Genomic DNA, 27,003 nt, shown 5'->3' on the forward strand with positions numbered 1-27,003 from the left:
CATTCAGGAAAATATGTTTTGGAGAGAAAAATATTGAAGTTTTTTTAAAACAATCTTTACTATAGTGTGAAAGTGGGAGCTTTTGCCATGAAGAATGATTATATATGGTGAAAAACGTGCCTAAGCCTGATGTGATTGCTTTTTTTTTGTTTTGATATCTGTAAAAAGAATATTGACATGCTGGTATTAATGGGTACAGTCAAAATAATGGCTACGACTTTAAGTTTAAAGCATGTGAGATCAGATTGGCAACTTCCAAAAAGTTAATTATATACAGTAAGCTTTTGTAATGTTGCAGATGAACTTTTAGTACATAAAATCTGTGATTTCTTTATTGGTAATTTTTGCTGGAAGTATAAAGAAACAGGTTGTAGTCAATGATTAAGATAATTGTGGAAAATATTTATGAAACAAAGTGCATTCATGTCTTCCATAAGTTATTCTTATCTTCTAATTGAATGCCTGACAGAAAACATGCCAGTTTTCTTGAGCCTTATTATTCCTAAGCACATCTTTGTATAGTTGCCAACTGTCAATATTTGTAGTAAGCTATGTGCTTTTTTGAGATCCTGGTTAAAATATGAATAGTTACTCCACAATACTAGATTACTGGTTTTGTCTTAAACTAAGCATTGCTCCCAAGTATTTGAAATTTGCTGTTTCTGCAAGTAGGAAGTGTATTCACGAAAGAAGGCAGTCTTCTGAAATTTGATTTTCTCTCAGCTGACAGATAGCTAAGGAGTGGAATGAAAATGGTTGAAATGAAGAGGAAATAGCTAAGAAGGAGAAAAAGTGTTTTCTGTAGAGTTCTGAATTAAAGGTTGCATACTAGAGCAAAAATCATGTGGAAGAATGATTAATAGACTAAATAAATTAATAGAGTCTAGGTGAAAAAGACTGAAATCATCCGATTAAGTTCTTTGATTTCTTGGATATTTTGTGTTGCTTTAAACTGAAAATCCTGTTTAGATCTTCTAGTTGGACAAGATAAGTTCTGAATTTTGTCTTTAAAGCTTAATTAAATTTATTTACAATAAAACTCAAGGTCTGGAACCCTTGAGGCTTTGTTAATGTCAGACTAGCAGATTTTTCAGCCTCTGTATATTATTCCTATCAATGCCCAAGCATCAATTTGTTTGCCTAAGGTTGTTATAGTTGAGGGTGGGAGAGGGTAATGGGGACAAATTCCCACTACCTATTAAATGCTCCCGATGGTGTGAGCCTCAAATAGCCTCTGACAACCAAGTCCAGCTCCTGGCCTTCACGTGTGACTTGGCTACTAAGCCCAGCGGAACTGTTTCCACTGACAGGAGAAGGGGCAAAGGTGGGTTACTGGTGCCTTAAAACCACTTGCTTGGGGCAGATGGAGCTTGTGAGCTGTGGTTTGCAGCTCACCTCGGAGAAGGAAATCTCTGATCTCAAACCTCTGCTGCCTTGCGGCTATACTCACGCATGGGGAAGGCTTCGGGAGTAAACCCGAGGGAAATATCCGGAGCTGGAGTCCCTAAGGCAGTCCTACATTGAGTTCCATGTTGACTGGTAGCTCCTGTGACACTGCTGATACCAAACTGTATTGGTCTCTGTTGTTCCTTTGGGTTCATCAGCTGCGTAGAGAGGGGGAGCTTGCTACATAGGCAACAGCTGCATATCGTACTGCCCAGGCTTGCGTATCTAGACAGCTAGGACGCAATATCCATGATCAACTCTGAATCACGGTGGCCCTCACCTCATAGATTTGTTTCACTCATTTCCCCCATGTTCTGCAGCAGTACTGTAAATTTTCCAGAGAACTTGATGATTTTAAAGAGAATGGGAAATTCACAAGCACTTTGGATTCTAACTCTAGCTACAAACCTACTCATGTTCCTGTAAAAAGATTGGTTAGGCTGTATCAGAGAATCATGCACAGTTCTGGCCGAAACTTATAAGAAGACTTAGGGGAAGATTGTTGCCTCAATAGAAAGTATTAGCTACCAGGAGAAGTTGGACGAATTTGGTTTATTTTCTCTGGATTATCAGAGACTGAGGGGAGCCACGACAGAAATTTATAATAATATGAGAAGCATAGAAAGGGTAGATTGTCAGTCTATTTTCCAAGATAAAAATTAAAGGTTAACTTGATTTGTCTCATGAATGTTCCAGGATGGAATATCATATACTGGAAGGCATAGGTTTAAGGTTACAAGGAAGTAGATTTGTGGGTTTGGTGTGTGAGACAGAAGCAGACATCCCACCTCTCCCGGGAGTTCTGGGAGTCTCCCGCATATCGATAGTGGCTCCCTGATGCCCACAAATTATATACAATATCCCGGAAATTGATTTTTTTTAGAGAGGGAGAGGGGGAGAAAAAGAAAGAAAGAAAATGAATGAATCCTGCTTGATCTCTCTTTGTGCTAAGTAGACCTATCAGTTTTCTCTGTGGGCAGGCTTTACAGTCGACCTCTCTCTCTCTTCCATAGTCCATCAGTTCAGTTACTGCCGTCTGTAATGATGCTGAAATGATCCAGACAACTGTCGGTGATGAAGTACAAAAGCCTGGCGAAGAAATTCCCAAGGCTGGTGGTGACAACCTGACTACGCGAGGCTGTCCTATACGGGCTGGACGCATTGGCGTCTTAAAGGGGATTAGAGTAGGGTTTAAATTGGAGCGAAATTCCAAAATCGTCCGCTAAGACATCGTTAAAAACGCGCTTGCAGCAAGCAAATTCTTCGGGGTTTTTTTTCCTGAAACACTTCCACTTACAGGTACATCGAAATCCACGATGGGCTGGGTCTAAGCGCAGTCGTTTTCAGAAGAAAAACTGATTTTAATAAATACCCAGCCCCCACTGAGGTCTCGTCATTAGGACAGTGAACTGTTTACCTGTGCTGGGCACTTTATATGCATTTTGAATTATACTTTATTAAATAATATGGTAATATATTGTTTTATGTGGTGTGCGTGATATATGTATTGTGGCTACACTGTGGTCCAGACAGAGGTTGTTTCGTTTGTTGACAATCAGCCAGATGACAATAAACTTGAACTTGAAGATACAGAACTTCTAAGTCACTCATTTAAAATCCCCCATTTCAACGTACAAAAGTAAGTTCTGATCCCGACTATTGCAGGCAATGTGTGTGCGTGCGTGTGTGAGACTACGGACATATATGCGATCGGATGTTGTCCGAATGAATGTTAAGCGGCGCACACCTGTAATAAGGATGCACCTTATGTTTTTATTTCTTTTAGGGACCACAACATTTTAGGGAGGTTAAGTGCAGTGAAGGCTGCTCAAGTATTTCAGTTCTTTTCCACAGAAAACCAAGGTCTGACAGAGAAGGTCACCAGAGCTGAGGTGTACTTTATATCTTTCATCATTGAGCATAACCTGCCATTCCAGGTGTGTAAGCATACAGGCAAACTATTCAGGAAAATGTTTCCTGATTCAGAAATAGCAAAAAACTATGCCTGCTCATCAACCAAGACAGCAGCTATTGTGAACATAGCACATTAAGACAGAATTCAGAAGTCAGCTATCTCACAAAACACTTGTGAATCTGATGTCTTGCAAAATTAACAAATTCATTGTCACAGACTGCTATGAGGTTGAGACTTCCGGTTGGGACCTCCCTGAAATGAGGTTTTGCAGGGTGGGATGTCTGCAGAAGGCACTGATAACGAATAAGCACATTGATCATTTATTTACTAACTGTAAAAGATCTCACCAAACATCTGAGTGCCTCAAGTTACACAAACTGCAAAACTAACTATTCAACAGATACTTAACTAAAGGTGTGCGTGGGCCCTTTAATATGTGCGGCATAATTTTCCAGTGGATCTTCAGCAATGGTTATGACTTCACTGTGAAAATGAGTGCCTGGGGACAAAAGGAAAAGAGGCCCAGCCTCTAGCACGTGCTATTCTTATACCCCTGAGGTGCGTGAAACCAGACACCAGTACCGTGGCACATAAGCCAATCAATGGGAAAAAGCATACTTCAAACGAGATAGAAGTGGCTTTTGATCAACAAGTAAACTAACCCCCTCCCCCCAACCTCCACTACATGACAGGAGGATGTGCAAGGCTTGTTTTTTTTTCACACAGTAATAGATGCCTGGAACACCCTGCTAGGAATGGAAGCAGATAGAGTAATGATATTTCAGAGGCATTGAGTAGGCACTTGGCCATGCAGGAATGGAGGAGTATGTAGGCAGATAGATTTAATTCAATTTTGCATCATGCTCAGCATAGAAAAAGTGGGCTGAAGTGCCTGTTCCTGTGCTGTACCATTCTGTGTTCTATGTTCAAATCTTTGCTGAGTGGGCAATGTCTGTTCCATTTGCATCTCTTTAGATAATGGAGCTATTATGCCAGAATGAGACATGACATGGGCAGTCTTCTTGTTTGAGTTGATATTTGTCAATAAGTCATTTTTCTCACATAATAAACTAGGTAATAATTTTCATTAAGAATCTAGCTATTTTCTCTTGAAATTCAGTCATATTAACTTCTTGATTTGCTCTGTAGTTAGCTGTTCCTTGAGATCCTTTAAAGATTAAAAGGCTCTCAACTTTCCATGCAGTAATGCAGAAGATAAATGCCAGTTAGCAGTGCTTTTAACCAAGCTATTCCAGCATAGCTACAAGACTACAACCTATTCAATGAAACAGAAAGTTGTGTTTTGTTCACAAGAAAGTCGAATATAGTCTAGCCAATTACTACATCATCACCTGTAACATGCTTACCAAAATGCCATTTAACTTCATTAGCCTTCCTGAAAAGGCATTAACAAAAGAACTTGTGAGGAAAATGTAAAGATTATGCAAAGGAATGTAAACAAGTTAAATGTTTGGGCAAAAGGTGATATGTGGAGTATAATGTGTTGAATTATGCAGTTTGGTTGGAAAGGTTAAAGAAAAGAGTTTTTAATGGTGACCCAGCCTCCACAGTTTTTTAGGGCAGGGGATTCCAAAGACACCCAGTCTTTGGAAGAATGAATTCTTCCTCACCACAGACTTAAATGAATACCTCTTGATTCAGAGACTATGCCCTCTGGTCCCAGACTTCCAGAGTGGAAACATCTTTCCGGAGTTCACCCAGTCAAATTACAGGTTTCATTCATTGAACTTTCTGTGAATGGCCTTCAGTGATAATATGTAATTCCCTAAATAATGGGACTAAAGCAGTTCATGGTGCTCTAGGTATGCATTGTACAGTTGCAATCAAACTTAAATTGTTTTAAAATCCAACCCTTGAAATAAAAGTCAGCATTGTATTAGCATTTCCCTACTGTTTGTCTGCCTTAGTTTTCTGTACTTTATGTGCAAAGACACTTGGATATCTTTCAAAATTCATAGTAAATTTATTATCAAAGTACATATATGTCATCATATACAACCCTGAGATTCACTTTTCTGCTGGCACACTCAATAAATCCAATCACCATAATAGAACTAATGAAAGACTGCACCTACTGTACTCTTGAACCAAAGTGGATCACTTTCCCCATCATTGAAATGTTCCCACAACCAATGGACTCACTTTCAAGGACTCTTCATCTCATGTTCTTGATATTTATTGCTTATTTGTTATTATTAGTTTTATATTTGCACAGTTTGATGTCTTCTGCATTCTGTTTGGACACCCTAGTTGGACGGTTCGTTATTGATTGTGTTATGGTTATTATTCCAGAGATTTATTGAGTACACCCACAAGAAAATAAATCTCATGGTTATACTGTGATAATAAAGTTTACTTTGAACTTTTAACTGGGTGCACAACCCAATTATTAATGTTATTAATAATAATAAATATCAAGAACATGAGGTGAATCTTTGAAAGTGAGTCTGTAGGTTATGGGAGCATTTCAGTGATGGAGCAAGTGAAGCTGAGTGAAGTTATACCCCTTGCTTCAAGAGTCTGATGGTTGAAGGGTAAGAACTGTTCCTTAACCTGATGGTGTGAGTCCTGAGTAAAACCTTCCTGATGGGAGCAGTGAGAAGTGAGCATGATCTGGGTATTGGAGGTCCTTTGATGATGGATGCTGTTTTTCTGCAACAATACTCCTTTGTAGATTGTGTTGCAGCTTCCCATGCTTCTTTTCCATTTAAGTAATCATTTGTTTTATCATTCCTCTTTTCATTGTTCACAATTTTTTATACTCTGCAACTTTTTCTCCACTTATTTAACTCAAAGTTAAGGTGCATCCATGTGAAATTGCAAGGCAAGAATTTTGGATTGGTTTGTTCTGTGCTGTATCAGAATGTGGCAGCTCCTGAATAACCAGGCCACCAGTAGCAGACGATTTGGATAAAGAGCAGGAAGTAAAAACTTAAATAGAGCTGCTGACTCAGTTTGGAATCTGTGAGTAGAATAGTTGAAGAGATTTGAAAGAGATTGTAACGGTATTAAGAGTATTTGTAGAAGATATAAGGCACATTCCCAATAAAATTATTTGTTTAAGAAATACCATTTGCCATAAAGTTAACTTTCTTTAAGGCTTGGGATGATTCCTAGTGAAGGTACAAAAGTTCGACTTTCAAATCACTTAAGCAACTTGGGTCACAAATTCCTGGTTTAGCTAATTATTGTTTATGGTCATTCTCAAAATTCAGTGTGGGCCAGAAGTATTTTTTCATGGACTGGATCGATTCAGTTTTGACTGCTGATGACTGCATCAGTACCAATTTTCATACTTGTCTATTTCTGTACCTTGCTGCTGATGCACTACCAGTTTTCAATTACCCATATTCGGTAGGTTGTGCTGATAGAGTAATACAACACAGAAATAAGCCCTCAACCCACCATGTCCATGTTTACCATCAAATCCCATGTACCATGTATCTATACCTTGGTGATTTAAGCGCTTACTTAAATATTTCGTCAATACTGCTTTCACCATTGACTGAACCAATATTTATAAAATCATACCATAAGCTGTTCATATATATTCCATGCTCTGGCTAATGAAGACAAATTTCCTTTATGACTTTGGTGCTACAGCTTGAGTGCTGTATGCCATTTTGGTCACCAAACTATAGAAAGGACGTAATTACATTGGAGAGGGTGCAGAGGAGATTCAGCAGGATGATGTCTGGGATGGAAAATTTCATTTGTGAGAAGAGACTGGATAGGTTTGCTTTGTTTTCGTTGGAGCAGGGGAATCTGAGGGGGTACATGATAGAGCTATATAAAATTATGAGGAGTATGATAAAATAAATAATGAGAATCCTTTCTCCCAAGGAGAGATGCTTAAAACTAACTGGCACAGATATGGGTAAAAGTCAAGACTTTAAGAGGTGATGAGGAGGAATTTATTCACCAGTGATTGGACCTGGAAAGCACCCCTCAAGGGGTTAATGAAAGCAGAGAACCTGCTTGTCTAAGATGTACCTTGCCAAGCACATTCTGACTGACAGGTCAGTCTTGTCATGCTTTTTGCACTGTTAACTTGTTGCATAGGTCTAAGCTGGCAGCCTGGATCTATGCCTCAAGATAGCAATGAAATTGTTTATATGTGAGTAATTGGTCTTAGATGGCAATGTTTATGACTATGTTGACCCCTTGGGTATGGCAATTTGTATGTTACCAATGAGGAGGTGTTATAACTTGGAACAAAATAGTCTTGAAGTTTTTTTTTAGAAATTTCCCACAGCTGAATTCCTTTACTTTTAATGTTTTCTCCATTTATCCATTTATATGCAAAAGGATACCTGAACTGTCAAGTGTCTTTCTGCTTATAACTTAAAGACATTTCAAATAGGCAATCCAATTGGCTAAAAATGGACCTACCTATTTGATCTTACAAATATAGCAGCAAAGATATGTTACTAACATTTTAAGGGCCAAAAATATCATATCACCTTCAAAAGCAATTTTACAATTACATTCCCAGAACTTTTGAATTCCTTACTATATCTTGTTAATTAGTTGAGTCTTCATTGCCTCCAGTGTGTGTTCTTTCTAAAATTGATGTTAAATTGAGAAAGAGTAAGGGTATTGAAAATTATTTCTCAAGGTGCAAGTTATTTTTTATAATGTATTCGGTGCTATCTTCCTTTTGAATATCATTTCCCTTAATTAGGTAGGATAATTTGCATTGTTTCCTCTCATTCCCCACTGTATCATGACGTACAAACAAGCGCCTTTCAGCTATGGCATTCAGAAAAAATAGGTTTTAGTTGTTGTATCTGTTCAAATATGTAACTCCTAAATTGCACATAAAATAGATTTTGAGACATTCCCTTTGTCTCTTTCCCTTTAACCATGAAAACATTGTTCATTACTGCTCCTATCTGCTTGAAAATTTCTTCTCCTTCTTTTATTCGGGGAAGGATTTTATTTGGTGCCACAGTAGCATAGCATTTAGCATGGCACTATTGCAGCTTGGGGCGTTGGAGTTCGGAATTCATTTCTGGCGTCCCCTGTAAGAACGTTTGCATGTTCTTCCTGTGTGCATATGGGTTTCCTCCGGTGGCTCTGGTTTCATCTCACAGTCCAAAGCTATACAGGTTAATTGGTCATTGTAAATTGTCCTGTGATTAGGTTTGGGGTTAAATTGGTGAGTTGTTGGGCAACCCAGCTCAATGGGCCAGTTCTGTGCTATATCTTTAAATAAATAAATATTTCAGTTTTGTAACTCCAAGCTTTATTCAGTATTGCCTAACCTTCTAGTGAGAGGGTAAATCATGCAGCAGTTTCCAGATATTCATGTTTAATTGTGCACGTACAGACTCTGGTTGTTGCTGTTCCATTTTATAATAGGGATAATTTCATAGCTGCTAAGTTCAAAATTTAAGCCATAATTACAGTTTACTAAGTACTTTCCAAAGGTATATTCCAACATTTCAATATCTAAAGCAATGAAAACTTTTGATTTGCAGCTTTGGTCAATATTAAACAGGTTTGAATTCATCTTTCATTACACCAGTCTGAAGAAAAACAAAATATTGACCATAAATAGCCTAGTAGCAAATGTTCTTCTCTTCTTTTTTTTTGAAACTGTATTCAAATATGATTTGGAGATGGGCTCCATGAGACTTTTTCTGAACAAAAAACTTCTCAATCACAAAATCCTGATCCAGTTACTAATATTAAGGAAAACTGCCAAGTCATGAATGGTTTGTAAATTCAGTGTACAGGTGAGATAAGAATTAATCTTGGGTTCTCACCAGTACTTGTAATCTGCTTCAGAACAAGAACAGATGAACTGTTGGAAATAATTGCTTAATGTTGATCTATATATTTAGATATTTGTAGTTTGTTTTATGATCATAAAGTAATCATGGATATTTCTTTAGTGTTTTGTACCAGACTAAATAATATGTAATTATAAAGAGAATGTAATTCATAATTTGTGTTTTAGTACAGCTTTTTAGTTTAGACTTGATAATGATTGTAGCTTAAAAGCACAAAACATTCAGGATTGTCATCAGCGTGAAGGCAAAGGATGAAGTTGTGGTTGAGGAGTAGATTTATACTGGAAATTTTACAGCTGGTATCGATAGGTACCAACCACAAAAAGTAAGACGCTCTTGAGTTCAACTTGCTTTCTACTTTCTTCCTAACAAGTTTTATGCACTATTAAAAGATGTTTGCTTAGGAGAGGACAATAATGTTCTTTTGCTCATCTTGCCAGTGGATTTGGAAAGTTTTATGAAGACTGTATTTTGTCACAACCTTGACTGTAGTTTGTTACCATCATTTGTCACCAGCATGAAGCCTTCATGATCAACTGTGCTACACCTACAGTAAAACACAGATTGTGCATAGTAAAACAGCATGAACCCCACCCCCCCGCCACAAGCCCCTACACACACACAAACTTTTGTTCCATCTAGCTGATAAATGGAACATAAGCAGATGTCTTCAGTTTTGTCAAGGCCACTGTAACCAAAACAGCCAACAAACAAACAAAAGAAAACCTTTTAGAATGGTGAGGTAGCTACTGCCTGCAGAAAGAAGAACTTCTGAACCAAGATACTACCCTTGACATGAATGCCCTTGACTCTATTCCAAAATACAATGGTTCAGTCTTGCTAGCACCTTAGGGTGATGAGAGATTGAAAGGCTATAATCCCATTTTAAAACTCAACAAGACTGTGGGAGCAGGACTTTTAAAACTTGGCATAGAGGAATATTTGGCATTTTCATAGCTTAATTTCCTTAGTCTTGGAAGAGGGGATATATTTCCATAATGCTATTGGTTAGGGAGTTCCGGTATTTAGGCTGAGCGATGAAGAAATTATACCAGCTCATTCTTAAGTTTAGATGGTTTGTGGGAGGGAACGTGCTGGAGAAGTTCCATGTTTTCCACTTCTTATTATTAAAATATGTATGTGTATCATGTACAACCTTGCGATTCATCTTCCTGCAGGCAGACATAAAATAAAGAAACACAATAAAATCCACATTCTAAGAACGAAGACCCACACAACAAAGACTGTCAAAGATCTAATGTGCAAAGAAAAGAACAATTGTGCATAAAATTACAAAAAACATATAATACGCAGAACAGTTCCCGAAGGTGAGTCCACAGCCGTGGAGCCAGTTCAGCACTGAGGCGAGTGCTGATGGCTGCATGCAGCAGCTGTCATTTCAGCACTGAGGCAAGTAAAGCTGGAGTAGTGAGCTGAACACCGATTCATCCTTCGCCCTTAGCCTCAATGTCTTTATCTTTCTAATCTGACTTGGCGCTAATCAGCTATCATCGGTTTGTTTTCTGCTCTTGAGCCCTGGTCCCACTGTTTCAATCCAGCCCAAAGTCTGCTCCAGCAATGGCCGTCCCTGTGTTTTTGAGAGTCCAGTTTGCTAAATCCTTGAGGATACCGCAAAAACACCAAGTCATACAGACAGTTCAAAAACACAACTCCCAGTGGTGCACCTAAAGTAAATTGAATGCATTTTATAGTTGAAATGCTGGGTGGTGGTAGTGGATCACAGTTAGTAAAGATACACCATCTTTTAATCTAACATTTGAAGGTGGCCTAGATACTAATTGCATACATGAGTGAAAGGTATTGTGGAGTCAGGAAATGCATCGCAAGGTGGTTTCATATTCAAGTTCTTAGTAGAAGACTCAGCTGAGGAATTTAATGGATGGATTATAGAAGATTACCCAGTGGTTTTGCATAATGGAATACTTGATGTATTAATGGGCCTATCCGAAGTCATGTGTACATTTTGTAGTACAGGGAATGATGCTGGAACCAGCTTTGCATAGGACTTTTGACATGACATGGAACTCGCCCTTTCCTTCATAGAATTGAAATGCAAGTCAAATATCGTTTTTAAAAACACTTTGTCGTATCAGGTGAGCAATGTGTCAGCTTCCCAGCAGAAGTTATCTGATACCTGGTAGTCAGACTGCAGGCATAAAGTATCGAGCACTTCCCATCCAAGATCAGCTTGCTGTCGTTCAAAACTACTATCATTATAGCAGTTGATACCCATGTTCAATAGAGCTTACAGTACAAAGTTCAAAATAAAATAATATTGTCAAAATACAGATATGTTACCATTTTCAAATTGCAGATATGTCACCATATACAATCCTGAGATTCAGTTTTCCTGTGGGAATACTCAGCAGTCGTAACTACAACAGGATCAGTGAAAGATCAACTAGAGTGCAGAAGAGAACAAAATGTGCAAATGCAAATATAAATAAATAGTAATAAGTAACTGGAACATGAGAAAATGAGGTAGTCCTTAGAGAGAGATAATTGATTGTTGGAACATCTCAGTGGATGGGCAAGTGAGTGTACATGGTTGTGGGGTAGTAACTGCTCTTGAACCTGGTGGTGCAAGTCCTAAGCTCTTGTACCTTTACCTGATGGCAGCAGTGAGAAGAGAGCATGACCTGGGTGGTGGGGATCTCTGATGGTGGATGCTGCTTTCTTACAACAGCATTTCATGTAGATGTGCTCAGTGGTTGAAGGGGCATTACCTGTGATGTAATGGGCTGAATCCACTACCATTTGCCATTCAAAGGCATTGGTGTTTCCATACCAGGCCATGATGCAGTCAGTCAATATACTCTACACTGCACATCTATAGAAGTTTGTTAACGTTTTGGATGTTATGTAGAATCTCCGCAGACTCCTAAGCAAGTAGAGACGCTGCCGTGGTTTCTTCACAATTGCACTTAAGTGCTGGGCCCAGGATACATCCTCTGAAAAAGCAACACCCAAGAATTTGAAGTTGCTAACCCCTCTCCACCTCTGATCCTCCGATGAAGATTGGCTCATGGAGCTCTGGTTTCTCTCTCCTGAAGTCTACAATCAGTTCCTTGATCTTGCTGACATTGAGTGAGAGGTTGTTGTTCTGACACCACTCAGTCAAATTTTCAGTCTCCCTCCTATATGCTGATTCATCACCTCCCCTGATTTGGTCCACAACAATGGTGTCATCAACAAACTTGAATATGGTATTGGAGGTGTGTTTAGCCACACAGTCATAGGTGTAAAGCAAGTAGAGCAGGGGGTTGAGCACACAGCCCTGTGGTGCACCTGTGCTGATGGAGATCATGGAGGGGATCTCCAACACTGGAATCCAGCAGTCTGCATGTCAAAGGTTCTGGATTGCTGATGTAGTGCCCTGGAGGAGTAGTAGTGGCTTTGTGCAGCACAAATCTACTGTCCTGGTTTTGGATGTCAGCATTTATTTTTGTATTGTAGATGATTCAATGTGGTGTGTCCAGATACAAAGGTGAATTATGGAACTGCTGGTGAATTGGGAATTGGGTTTGCATGTACTGATTTTGCTGCCAGTCCAGAAAAAATGAGTCACCTTTTTGCATTCTAGCTCTCTTTGCCATTTCACGGATCTTGCTTATCAGCCAGTCAACCTTGCTAGTCTCTTTGAAAAAAGTAGACATTAGCCCAGAACTACTAATAGTCATCTTCAGCTACAATCTGTTCTGCTGAGCCAGGTACCATCAACTTGACACACTTCAGCCACTGCATAGAAGCATGAAACAGATGAATTATGTGGCACTAAGGAAAAGCACAAGGTTGCTATTTACACCCATGGTATCTGCAAATGTGCTTCATGTACATGGTGTCATGGTTTTCTGTGCGGCTTAATTGACAAATGTGCATGATTGCTCATTGGACAATACTTTATAAAAGGCAAAGCCTAGAAAAACAATGACACACTATTCTCTTAACATTATCTGGAAAACCAGAGACTAAACTGTCTTTAAGTACAAGGTTGTAAGGATTAATATTTAACTTACTGAATGTAAAACATTTTGGTTTTCTAATTTGAATCTTTTTATAGACCCTGACGAAAGTCTCAGATTCTTTCTGATCTTCAACTAGCAATTATACAAGAATGCCATAACACCTTGCATTTCCTACAAAGTGACAGCGTGCTTCCTGTAAGATAAAGAATGTTTTCTTAGATTTCCTATCTTCATTACAAAAGTAAATTTGAGAATATCATTTTATAGTAGATGCATTTATTCTTCTTGCAAGTTTTAATTCACGATCACATCTGAGATCAAAAATATTTAACACAGGCTAGAACTGCCTGTCAATATGTAATCTCAAATTAGTAGAGATGGGATGCCTCAATGGATTCATGTTCCAGATGATTTAGAGATTATTCCAAACACTGATCATTTCTCTTTAAATTTTGTAATTGTGTGTACTTAGAATAGAATTTTTACCCATGAAAATTAAATTATGCCAGATTTGTCTTAAGGATACATGGTACTTAAATTGAAGTTGTTACCTTTATGAAAGCCTCAAGGAAATGTTTTGTCAATTAATTTTACAGTCTTTAAATGTGAGAAATCAGGAAAGCAAACGATCAGCATGTTTTGTAACAAGAACAGCAGATCTTTTTGAAATATTTGGTTTTTTTCATATCTGGAAATCATTAAGTCATGTCATGGTTTGTGCATTAGAAAACATATTAACAAAGTTTTAAGATTTGTTTTAAGATGTTTGAGATGAATAAAAGGTAATATGCTGTATAATTTATGTTTGTTTTGTGAAAAACAGTAATAACTCATCTATGCATTCTATGCATCATGTGAAGAAAATATATTTAGTCACGAAAAAGGATTGTGAAAGTAGCACATAGGTTAATTTTGCACCTTGTCACTATTGCGGCTTTGAGTTTAATAGAAACCACAGTAAATTTCCAATAATTTGGTATCTGATTGTTTAGAATCCAGATGATTTGGACTTAGTTCACTGGAAAAAAATTATTATACAACTGTGTACAAAACAAAACTGAAATAGAAGTATGCTGTGTATTAATTTGGAGTAACCAATAGAAAATTTGCCAGACCAACACTATTAAAGTCCGCAGGGTGCCAGATTATCAGAGTTTTCCCGAATTCCTAAATCAAATGATTCTTGGTTATACAATATATTTTCTGGTCTGTGCCTCAGTCACATGCTTGAGCTGAGTGGATTTCACCTTTCCTGATTTCATTTGTTGTCATGTGTCAGTTTTATGTCTTATGTCTCATGTCTAGTAACAATAAGGCTATTAAGCAAATTCAGTAGTCATTGACAGGGGAGTCATCATAGGTGCAGGTCAATGGGACTAGGCACAACAATAGTTTGATACAGACTAGATGGGCCAAAGGGCATGTTTCTGTGATGTAATGCTCTAGGACTAAACAAACAACTAAGTCAAATTGTGCTTTGTGCATTAACATACATTAACAAAGATTTAAAGATTTGTTTTAGCTTTGGGATGAGCAAAAGCATGAGATTGGCATGAAAGCTGAAATATATTTTTAAAATTTAAAAATGTTAGTAGATGGTATATAAGTCGAAGGTGATTTTTTAAAATAATATTAGGGAATAACGCTTCACACAGACCAACATATTTCTTTTGGATGGTAACAATCAGAGAGGTTGTTGAGCAATAATTTTGGGTCAGTAAGCCATCTAAAGACTTAAATAATTTCTCTGGGTAATAGGCAGCATCTTCAATGGAGGCGCATTCAGAAATAAAATTTATCAACCCAAGAACTACAAATTTGAACATGCCCCAGCCCTAGTGCTTAAGACTTTTTCCAGAGCTGACTGGATAATAATGATGAATATAACAATTTCAAACATGCTTTTAATCTGTTTGGGAATTAAATCTAAATATTGAGAGGGCGTGACAAGAATACAGATAAATCACTATGACCTTGATAAACTACTGACCCAGTCAGCATAACATAGTTTGACCTGACCTATAATGGTTTTTCAGTATAATGCCCAACCCAAATGTGACACATATGATCTTTTGAGTTAAGGTTGGGAATACGTTCTTAAACACTTAAAAATTCATGAGTTTTACAATGAGAATAATTGGTAAATAACTGAAGTTCTATTCTGTGCAAATTAAAGGAAGAAAAAGAATAACTAACAGCAAATGAAGGATTTCTTTGCTTAATTGTGTATCTGCACGTATTGGGGTTTGCTGCCAGATTTATACTGCGATTGCAAACACAAACCCTTTTGTCGAGATTGCAATTGCATAACCCAGACTGTTAAAATATCAACATTTAAAAGCAAAAGCACTTAATTTTCATCCTGCTTGTATTGGAATATAGAGCACCACTCAATGACGTGGCATGAGATTTTAAGTCACTTTTCATACTACTCTATTCATAAATTTAGTTGATTTGCTTCAAAGGGAAAACAATTTATTTTAGAAATTGGAACAATTTTGATCTTTGAAATGTAAAATACCCATTAATTAATTACAAATTTGTGCACAGAAGGAAGCCATTAGGTATATTTGTATCCAAACTTGACAAAAATGCAGCTATTTGGATCAGTCTGACTTCCCAAGCGACCAACTGTAGCAATATGCAGAGATGTTCGTTTTAAAAAGGATGGAGGTTTCTGTTCCCACTACACTTTCAAGTTGAGTACCAGATCCCCACAAGGCATAGTGTTGTGCATCTAATATTTCAGTAATATTTGAGTAATCTTGTAAATACATTGTTTAAGCATTCTTGTTTGTTTAACTAATTCACTGCAGGTTATATGTTTAAATATATGAATTGCATATGTCATCACACTTAAAGTAGACACAAAGTTAGACACATTTCAGACTGTCATGTTTTCCTTTGAATTCATTTAGTGATTTGAAGTTACAAAACACAGCATTGGTGACAAGATATTGTTAAAATGAACCCGAGAGGGCTACTGATCTGTTGAAGCGCCATGAGACGTTCAAGCTGCAAGTAAAAAAAAATGCAGCGAGGAATGGCAAGTAAAAAAATGCAGCTCAGTACATGCAGATATGTCGAATTTTTTTTAAGAAAGCAGCACAGCACATGTTCTTTGGAAGTGAGTACACGATCAAGTTTTTAAAACTAAGTTAGAAACCAGAAGAATTCACGGGCTGATAAAGAGTGAGCGCCAGGTGATAATCATAAAAAGAGCAAAAGTGGCTGGCTACGTCAGAAAGATAGGTGTGCTTGATTCCACAAGAGATAAGTGGCTCATGTATACTGAGCTAATTAAATGGTATATTGAGGCAAATGAAATAGCCAGTGAGAAACGAGTACCGGTTTTGTTGAGTATATTGGGTTTAAAGGCATACAGTTTGCTTTGAAGTTTTACTGCTCCCACCAAGCCAGCAGAACTGAGCTTTGCTAATAATGTGAAAGTGATGCAGGGACACTTAGAACTGAAAACATTGCTGATAGGAGAACGCTTTAGGTTTCATAAGCAGAATCAAAAGGACGGGGGAGTCCATTTCAGCATACGTGGCTGAACTGATGAGATTGGCTGAGTATTGTCAGTTCCGCAGTGGTCTTAATGATGCATTCAGGGATTGCTTAGTTTGTGGAATCTTGCAAGAAAGTATTCAAAAACTGTTCTTAATTGAAACAGTTAAAATTGTTGGTTCAATGGAAACAGCAGACAGAGAAGCAATTGACACAGTCAGGAATGAAAGTGAGCTTGAACAAAATTGCAATGTCTGAACAGAAACTGGCCTGCTGAAGAAATTGTGTTACTGTTGTGGCAGGGTCCCACAAACACCTGATCAATGCAGATTTAAAGGTGAAAGTTGCAGAAAATCTAAGAAAGTTGGACACATACAAAGAGTGTGTTGGCCAGACAAAGATAAGTGTACTGCACAGAGAAAAAGATTTAAAAAAATGTTGTTTCAAAGAGAGCACTAATCTGCATGGTGTTGATGAAAAACCTGTTACTGATGAGAGTAATGCAGGGCTGCGTGGCCTTGAGATTTACAATGTGGAAATTAGAAATAGACAAGCAATATGGCTTATGCCAGAAGTGAATGTCAAATTAATTAAAATAGAATTAGACACTGGCTTAGCTGTTTCAGTCATTTCACAAAATGAGTTTGAAAGATATTTCAAATTTATTATACTGAAGCTTACAGATATCTAAGAACTTATACTGGAGAAAAAAGATAACAGTGAAATACAACAACTAACAAGCTGCATTGGGCTTGTATCTGGTAAGTACAGGAGGACCTACATTGTGGGGGTGTCAGTGGCGTATCTAAGGTATGGCAGGTATGGCACATGCCCTGGGCACCACTTGAAGGGGGGGGGGGGCCATTGAGCAGTTTCTATTAAAGTCAGGCAAGTCATCCTTGGATAGTGAAAAAAGAATTTTCTTCAGATGTATGATCTGTCTTTGATTATCATGGGTGAGAAGCATCAGGATGGCCTTATTTCAGAGCATTGTGTGAGAAGACCATGAAACGTTTCTTCACGAAGAAGAAGGAAGGTGGAGCTGAAGGACGGAAGAGACGAAAGTTGGAGGTGGAGGAAGCCAAGAAGTCGAGCAAGTTCTTCATGCCCTTCTTTGAAAAGCCTGGAACAAGTAGTTGGACACGTTCCATGGAGTCGCCTGCACCTGCTACAAGCTTGTTAGAATCCGAAGGTGGATCAAGTACAAATGCGTCACAAGCCGAGGAGGAAGTCAAGTCAGATAAATCCGAGTATGACGAGATTAAGAGTAAGGCTGCCACAGAGAACGTGGACATGACAGGAGGGAAGACGATGGTGGAGGTGATGTTGAGTTTATTGACGAGATTTTACCTGACGAGATTGAACCTGACGACACTGAACCTAGTGAACTGGATGGTGTCAAAGAGCCTCGAACTGTCATACAGCATGACATTGGACTTCTGAAGTTCGACAAGGATACTGGAAAAGCAATTCTGCCTGACGCGTTGAGAACAGAAATAATAAAGCTGGGTTCGAAGTATTTCCAGAACAGTGAGGGGCCTTTCTTACCAACAAATAACTGCTCAATGTACAAAACTTGGTTCAAAAGGAAATTGGGAAATGGTCATGGTGAGGGAGTGACTCGCTCATGGCTGGTCTATTCTCCTTCTAAAAAGTCTGCATTTTGTATCTGTTGTCTTCTGTATTCCTGGTCAGACCATTAATCCTGATTGGAGCAGGAAAGGGGATTCAACCAGTGGAAAGCACCTGAAAGGATTAGTGTTCATGAAAATGCCAAGAATCATCGGGAATGCTTCACACAGTGGAAAGAAATGGAAAGCAATTTAGCTGGAAACAGAGGAGTTATTGACGCGGTATTTCAGTCACAGATTGAGAAGGAAAAGCAGAAGTGGCGTGATATCTTGACGAGAATCCTTCACTGCATAAAATTCCTTGCGACTCAGAACCTGGCTTTGCAAGGACACAGGGAGTCACTTCAGCTAGATGATGATTCCAATGTGGGAAATTTCCTTGGCTTACTTAAACTAATGGCCGTCTTTGACCCTGTCATAAAAGAACACCTCACTCGTTTGGAAAGTCATCCTGGATCCACGTCTTATCTTTCACTGGGTATCCAGAACAAATTCATCTGCATGATGGCATCCACTGTTCGCCAGAGTTTACTGAGAAGCAGTTGTAAAGCCAAGTACTATGGCCTCATGTTCAACTCGACTCCTGATCAGGCACACTGTGAGTAGATGTCAGAAGGAGTGGGGTATGTGGAAGTTGATTTTGAGAGGAAAACAGTCTGTGTTAGAGAGTCCTTCCTTGGTTTTATCCAGATAAGCCACAAGGATGCTGAGAGCTTGGTTGAAGACATCTTGAAACAGCTAGAGAAGGACGAAATGGAGCTACAAGATTGTCAGTCACAGTGCTATGACAATGCTGCTGTGATGGCTGGACACAGAAGTGGTGTTCATCAAAGAATAAGTGAGAAAAACAACCTGGCAGTGTTTGTGAATTGCGACAATCACTCATTCAACTTGGTGGGTGTACATGCAGCCAAGCAGGATACAATGATGGTCACGTTTTTTGGAACCATCGAAGCTCTCTACGTGTTTTTCTCTCATCCAACACAGCGCTGGGAAAAACTCAAAAGCGCCTGTGCCTGTGGTTGTTAAGTCGGAGTCTGAAACCAGGTGGAGTGCAAGGACAGAAGCAGTGAAGCCCATCAACAAGCACCTTGAGGAGATACTTCAAGTTCTCCAGGACATGATAGACAATGAAAATGAGACCAGTGAAACAAGAAGTGATGCAAGGCAGCTGTACAACTGCATGTTGAGTTACGATTTTCTGATTTTGCTAGGATTTTGGAACAAAGTACTCATTCGCATTGATTGTATTCAAAAGGGGCTGCAGGATCCTAGCATGAACTTTCACGATGCTGCCCTGTATTTGAAAGCCATCCAAGATCATTTTTATGATGAAAGAGGAGTGTTGGTCAGTGAGTCACTCGAAGGAGGAGTCGGAATATTGAAGTTGAAAGACGTCAGAGACAAAAGAAACGAATGGCGGATGAGAACTCGAGAGACGCTGGGTAAACAGCTAAGGAGGAAATGGAAAGAGTCATGAAGGGAACACTTGACTGTCTTCACAGAGAAATGGACGAAAGATTTGCTTGTTTGCACGACACTGATGCCAAGTTTCGGTTCCTTCTCGATGTCGAGGGACTGTGTTACGGCGCCGACAGTAACAACTAAAGAAGAAGTGTGAAAATTTGGATGAATTGTACAGTTCTGATGTTGATGGACAGCAGCTATATGAAGAAATTTTGGATTGCAGAATGTTGCTATCAAGGCGGGTCAACTTGAAAATATCAAGACCTGAAGAGCTTCTTGTATTTATTGTTCAGTATGGAGATGAGTGTGTCTTCCCCAATCTTCTCATTGCTATTCAGATAATGCTAACCATCGCAGTTTCCGTTGCCAGCTGTGAGAGATCATTCAGCAAGTTAAAACTAATACTGTACTTTCGTATTTGAGAGCCTCCATGGGTCAAGGCAGACTCTGTGATCTTACTCTGCTGAGTGTAGAAAGAGAAGAAACTGGAAAAAAAATGACTTTGATCACATCATAGACCAATTTGCATCAGTGAAAGCAAGGAAGGTGCAGCTATAATTTTCATGTAGTGCCATAATTTGTTAATTAAAAGATTAACAAGCTTGACTTGTATTTTTGAGCTGATACTATGGTAAAGTTATCTAAAGGATGGGTGTCAGATGTTTGGACAGGAGCGCAATTTCAGTCAACACACATAAAAGTTGCTGGTGAACGAACAGCTCCTCGTGTTAGCGCAATTTCAGTGCTTGCCATAGGCGCTATTTTCCGTAGATACAGCTCTGGGGGCGTGTGAAAGGCTGAGACAACTAGAGCTTGACTGGAGATCCATCCACCATTTGCATGCCGCATTTTCATCAATGAAGTCAACTGAAAATGAATTAAGATAGGTACTGGATGATGTCACAACTGTCTCCATGCTGTACACTATGAACCGCTGCCCAACAGAGGACAAACAGGTGCTGGTGTCAGCTGCTGTATCTCTCGTTGGAAAGCGTATCGGACCAAGGAAGGAGCATGCTTCTCAGAGGGAGTGTGGGAGTGACAAAGGCAGTGGTCCAACTACAACAGTTTTTGTAGGCAACCTATCTGAGGAAGCATCTCCTATGTTAATCACATAGTTACTTGCAAAATGTAGCTTCATTCTTAGCTGGAAGAGAGTTCAAGAAGCTTCAGGAAAGTTGCAAACATTCGGTTTTTGTGAGTATAAAGAACCAGAATCTACTCTGCGTGCATTAAGGTTATTGTAAGAACTTCAAGTGGGAGACTAAAAGCTTCTTGTAAAAGTAGATGCGAAGACCAAATCCCAGCTGCATGAATGGAAGGTTAAAAAGAAAGGAGTCATTGGAGATATGAAAATGGAGGATTTGTCAGATGATGCGAATCGTAAAGAATGCAATAAAAGGAGTATTAGGGGAATACTCCAGTGAATTAAATGAACCTTCCTAAGATCAAGATGTACAAATTAGAAGAAGAAAAAGTAGGGAAGAGATGGACAGAAAGAGTATGAACGAGAAAGGAAAAGGTGTAATAGAGAGAAGGAACGTGAGAAAGAAAGGGAGGGATTGAAGTAGATCCAGAGAGAGAAAAGGAGAAGAAAGGTGCCCGGAGGTATCAGAACCACCTCTTGCAGTCTCAGAATCAACTGCTACAACCGCCACAGATGTAGCCCCAGGACCTGAGATTGCTTTCACGGCCACAAGTTTCACCTGCCAAGCAGGGTGATACCCCTTGCCATGAAATATGTTGTTCCACATGAGTAAGAAAGCCTCTGCAACAATTAAACCTTTAGGCCTGAATGGGACAGTTTAAATTACTATGCCGTGGATGTCTATGTATATAGTAATTATATTATCTGGTATGCTGTGTATGTAGTTAAGTTGTATTCTCTATTGAGATAGAGTTTATAGCTAAGAAGGGAGGACTTGTGTATTTAATATTTCAATAATATCTGAGTAGTCTTGTAAATATGTTGATTAAGCATTCCTTGTAATTTAAATGTCATTACAGTTATATGTGTAAATACCTGAATTGCATACATCATCACGCTATCATGTGATATGTGCGCGCCTCACTTAAAGTAAACATGAAGTTAATCACATTTCGGACACCTGAATCTTCCTTTGAATTAGTTTAATGTTTTGAAGTTACAAAACACAGCACATAGGATGAAAAAAACTTAGTTCTCCTTAAATTGATCAAACTAATGATACTATAAGAACTCATGTTGGTTGAAAGCAGGTTGGGACCATGATATTGTATACCAAGTCTTGCAGAATTTAAGAGGGGATTTGAAGTATTTATTGGAAGAAGCAGGAATCATTTATTATAATTACTAGCTCATATTCTGCCTGCACGGTGCTTCCTTTGTAAATATTGTACTTTATTGTACATACGATAATAATAAATCAATTTACCAATTTAGCAATATTCATATCAGAGGTACTGATGGAAGTGCATTTGTTCTCAGCAAAGTATAAACAAAATTCTCTCTATGTTGCAATAAAGTTTAAAATTCTAGAAAACAATTTTCTAGAATTATTAGAGGCCACCAAAGTTGGAAATCTGGAGAAATACACAAAATGCTGGAGGAACTCAATAGGTCAGGCAGCATCTATGAAAATGTCTATTTATCTTCAGAAGCTGCTTCACAAACAGTTTTTGCTCACGTTTCTAAACTTGTAGACATTGTAGAAAATGTCAAGATTCACGCGAAGAAAAGCAATTACTGAAACTCAACACCTTTGAATAGTATAACCACTATTACATGAGACCTAATGATTTTTCATATTGTGATCAGAATAATGTGGCAGTATTGTCATCAATTGCATCCTGTATCATGGTACTCTGATACTTGAAGGAAGCCTGATTGCTATGGGAATTTAAATACACATTTGGATGTTAAAGTTAAGTTTGAATCTTAGCAATAAATTGCTGGCCAGCCTAATACTCACTGCTGTAAATGTTAGCAACAGAATGGGAAAATATACTCTCTTCATGTTTATTGAATGCTACAGCACAGAGGAGGTCATTCAGCTATCAGCAAGAGTTCTGTAGTTGTACTTGCCAGCAAAACTCTTTCTGCTGTTCTTTCCCCCTTGCTCTATGTGCATTTTATATTACAGATTAGAATAATACAATTCATTTGCAAAAAGAGTTAAGGATTTGATTTTAATGTCATCATCTTAATCATGTTTCCTCTGGTTGTTGATCCTCCCTCTTAGATTATTTATAATTTTGAACACCAATATGAATATATTCTGCTCGAAGGAGAGCAACTGTAGCTTTTCTGGTCTTTCTACAGAACTGAAATCCTCCTACTGATTTTGTTTCAGTAAATTTTTTATATTTCCTCTCTAAGCCTTAACGTACTTCCACAACTATGATGTCCAAAGTTGGCCATGATATTCCAGTTTTGACTTAATTAATGTTTTTATAAAGACTTCATTTCCTTGCTTTTCAACCTTATTCACCTACTAATTCCTTTAAAAACAAATCTTTTCTCAACCTTTTTCATCAATTTCAGACATTTTATGTAGCCCTGTTAAAACTGCATCATTCAGTTTATAATTGCTCTCACCACAATCAAATGAAAGAAAATGTTTCCTACACACAACTGTTTGAAATCTCACCTGCTTATTTTACACTTGATCTTCTGAAATTTCTTGCTTTTTCTATTTAAATCATCCCACAAAATTGTCTTCAGCTTTAAAAATTGTGGTTCCTTATTCATTTGTCTTGATCAGTAATATATTTAAAAAGATCAATAATTATGATTTGTTTTAATCTGAAAATCAACTATTCTGCTTTTTCTTCCATGGGAAATTTTATCTTGACGTTTATCACTATTGGGAGAATGGATCAGCTCATGATAAAATGGTGGAGCAGACTCGATGGGCCGAGTGGCTGACTTCTGTTCTTTTGTCTTATGGTCTTATGGTCTATTGCTTTAACTGCAAATCCTTGAGGACTCTGGTTAAAGGAATACTGATGGTGTAAAGATGAAAGCTAGAGGTCTATTCATGATACTTAGTCAGGCAACTTCTGGAAGACCACACACATACCTAATGCATTACTTTAATCCTTTCTGTTACTTTGAACAACTCGATCAAGTTCATCATACACAAACTGCTAGTCAATCCTTGACTAAATCTGTGTGATTTTCACCTATCAGCCAAATGTTGAACTGACTGGCCTAATGTTACCTGGTTTATTCATCTCACAGTTTTTAAGTAGAAATATAATACTTGGTAACTGTCCAACCCTCCAGTACTTACTTCTCACTGAAGAATGTATGGAAAGTTGCATGAAGAGCATATCTACTTCTATTTTCTTCATTAGTTCAAGATGCATCTCATCATGGCTTTTTTACCTTTAAGTATCTTTGTTTTTAATTTTTAAAAAATTTTATCCAACACTTCTGCACCTGGATCTTCACTGGCATGTTAGTGGTATTGCTTCCACTAAAAAAGCTTAATTTATCACTAAGTCATGCCATTTGCCTCCAGCAGAATAGAATCAGAATCAGGGGTAATATTACTGGCATATGTCATGAAGTTTGATATTTTGCAACATCAGTAGATTGCAATGCATAATTAAAAAAACTAAACTACAATAAAAAAATATAAAATTTAATATTCTGACACCAGGAACTTTGGAAACTGACACCGGGAGCTCTGGAGACCGATGCCGGAAACTGCCCAGGCTCTGTAGTGCAGGGGTCAATGGTTCAGGTCCCAGTGGTGGCGGCCCACTAGGCGTCTTGTGCTGGGCCCCTTGTGCTTATGCTATATCTGCCCACAAAAACCTCCGGATAAGAGTGACAAGAACAAGAAGAGTCATGCCAGATTGGATGTTGCCTGGACTAACAAGGTCCGCGCCAGTGGTTGGGGAACTGGGACCATCTGGTGAGAAATTGGGTACTGGAACAAACCATAAATGGACGAGACTGGACAGAATGGAATTAATGGTATGCTACTTTCACAGCAACCTACATGAAAGAGGATACATGAAGTGCATGTCGAGACTCTGGCAACAACAAAGACCATTGTCCACATTCACAGGTCATGGGGGTCCTTAATGATGCAGCCTTTCTGAGGAATCATCTTTTGAACATGTCCTCGATGCTGGGGAGACGAGTGCCCCTGTTGGAGCTGGCTGACTTGATAGTTTCTGCAGATTTTTCTGATCCTGTGCAGTGGCCCCTTCACAACAAAAGGTGATAGAATGCTCTCCACGTTACATCTATAGTAAGAGTCTTTGGTGGCACACCAAGTCTCCTGAAAATTCTTTGTAATTGCATCAATATGTTGCGCCTGGGATAGATCTTCAGTGATGTTGACACCCAGCAACTTGAAAGTGCTCACCCTTTCCACTGCTGATCCCTCAGTGACAGCTGGTGTGTTACTTTGACTTCCCCTTCCTGAAATTCACAGTCAGTTCCTTGGTCCTACTGATGTTGAGCACAAGGTTGATGTTGCAACACCACTCAACCAGCTGATCTATCTCACTCCTGTATGCCTCCTTGTCACCATCTGAAATTCTGCAGACAATAGTCATGTTATCAGCAAATTTATTGATGGTATTTGAGCTGTGTCTTGCTGCACGGTCGTGGGTAGAGCAAGCCCCTCATTTGTTCCCAATTGGCCCCATCCTATACTTTATAAATAAAGTTCTCACTTCCTTTTATATTACTTGTTCATCTATTTTCATATTTCAGGTTCTTTGAGCTTTAGTATATCCATACTTTGTCTATTTGATTTGCTTCTCTATTTTTTAAATATAGCTTTACTCTTTGGGTCTGATCTTTCAATCTGTATCTGTTAAGTAACTGTAGTTTGGAAAGCAAGTTTCAGTAGTAGTGATCATGGAACTTCTGGATAATTGGGAAAATGTAGCTAGTTTATCTGAAAAGAAAAACTGCCATTCCTACTTCATTCAGCCTATGTGTGACACTATATGCACCAATGTGGTTTATTCTTAACTGCTCCTGAAATGACTAAACAAGGCATTTAATTCATCTGTAAACTTAAGTACAGTAATTGATAATCTTGCCATTGATGTCCACCTTCTGTGAATGAATAAATGATATTAAAAACCAACTCTTCCGCCTTTGAGGCAGGTCAAGCTTCGATCACCCTGCCTTTCACTTTAATGTGAGTGTTCTATTGTGTACTTGAATCTTTTCCTATTTGGAAACCAATGTCTGTTTCAGTGTGTTTTTGAGTTCTGTGTTTCTGTCTATCTGTCTATTGGTCAGTTAGTGACAGGACTCCTTTGGGGATAGAGAAGCAATGTCTAGAAACTTAATTCTACTGGTTTCATTTATGAACCTTCAGCCATCTGAATTAAAGAAAACTTGCAATCTGTGCAGAACAAATATAAATTCAACAGTTGCAGATTTCTCTGATACTCGATCTGGAGGTAATATTTCATATCTGACAGACAATTGATTAAGTTAAAAGTTTGATTTTGTTCAAATGTTAGATTTAAGGAAACTGCTTTAGATAATGATGAAGCTATCAATCTATTCAATTTTAATTTGCAAAGATGTTGGGATTAGTCAACTAGTAATGTATATTATGCAGAGCAAAGGGGCAATCTCATCACTGATACCAACAGCATTAGTTAAGAATATTTTATACATCTGTCATAGAGAAAATCTGCTCAGGAGCATGGGTGAAGGAGAAATCTTGCATGCTTTTTCCGGGATATGGAAAATTACTTTCAGTTTGAATAACAGACATTTTTTAAAAGAGCTTAAACATTATTATTTTTAATATCTCTGGAGATCCTGATTGTGACGCTAGACTGATCATGTGAACTTTGCCTGTTTCATCTGGTGATTCAATCTGCCTTTTACTGGTGCAGTGGTTTGCTAGTTCAGGCTGCAGTCAATTTAACATAAAGGTTAATGCTTCATCATTATTACAAAAAGAAAATTCTAAAAACTTTGAAAGGCAAATGAACATTTATCAGAATTTTTAATAATTTGTTTAATCATGCTGCAGTTGGTTTAATCGTGCTGCAAATAGTAAAGTAATAGTTGACTGAAGTTGCCTTGTTGCTTTTGTGGTAGTAAAGTTAGTTTTATCCAATGTGTTGAGGTTTTGATATTAATTCTACTACTTTGCATATACATACTGTATGCTGAATGGAAAAAGCACCACATGAGAAAGCATAGAGTAGAGCGATCTTCCACAATTATAGACAGTGGTGATTGCAAAGGAACT

General features: G+C 38.3%; 1 protein-coding gene across 9 annotated transcripts in view; it reads left to right on the forward strand.

Annotated features, from left to right (window-relative positions):
- The window catches only part of banp (BTG3 associated nuclear protein), a 177,383-nt gene that overhangs the window by 36,184 nt on the left and 114,196 nt on the right, over positions 1 to 27,003 (forward strand). The window lies entirely within an intron of this gene.

This window comes from Mobula hypostoma, chromosome 14, assembly GCF_963921235.1.
Source record: "Mobula hypostoma chromosome 14, sMobHyp1.1, whole genome shotgun sequence".
Lineage (NCBI taxonomy): Eukaryota > Metazoa > Chordata > Chondrichthyes > Myliobatiformes > Myliobatidae > Mobula > Mobula hypostoma.